Source organism: Condylura cristata, unplaced genomic scaffold, assembly GCF_000260355.1.
Source record: "Condylura cristata isolate star-nosed mole 26May11 unplaced genomic scaffold, ConCri1.0 scaffold00003, whole genome shotgun sequence".
NCBI lineage: Eukaryota > Metazoa > Chordata > Mammalia > Eulipotyphla > Talpidae > Condylura > Condylura cristata.
In genome coordinates, this window is record NW_004567104.1 from 2,423,080 (window position 1) to 2,423,677 (window position 598).

Here is a 598-nt window from a genome sequence, read left to right on the forward strand (position 1 = left end):
GCCACTTCCGCATGAGTTCTATCCCCTCCTGCCTGGGAAGTGACCACATGGTGTGGCAGACCTCTCCTGACCCGCCCACTGCTCCCCTCAGCAGTGTACTTCATGGATCTGCCTGTTCTGCTCCCGGCTCTGTCTGTGGTGAATCCTCTCACCTTCCGTATCTCTGGCCTGTACCCCAATTCTGTATGAATAAATAATTTAAAAAAAACTTGTAATGAGCATTGCTATGCAGGTTTCACTGTACTTGATTAACTGGGAATGGTAGTATTGGATCCTACACCAATCTAAATTTTATATGCTTTATAAAGAACATCTGCCAAACAGTTTCCAAAGTGATTAAAGCCATTTTGCTTTCCTACCATGACACAAGCAACCTCTACGGATGGAGGGGAATTGCTCTGAAAAATCAGACTTTTAACGCTAACTTTGTTATGACCTCCCTTTTATGTATAATCGTAATATCAAAATATTCTGAGCAACTTTCAGCTTACAATTGGATTGCCTCAGCCGCATAAAGCCTCTCTGTCCTGACAAGCAAGCACTGCACCAGGGTGAGAAATTCCTCTGAAGTCAAAAGTGACTTGACAACTGGTTGATC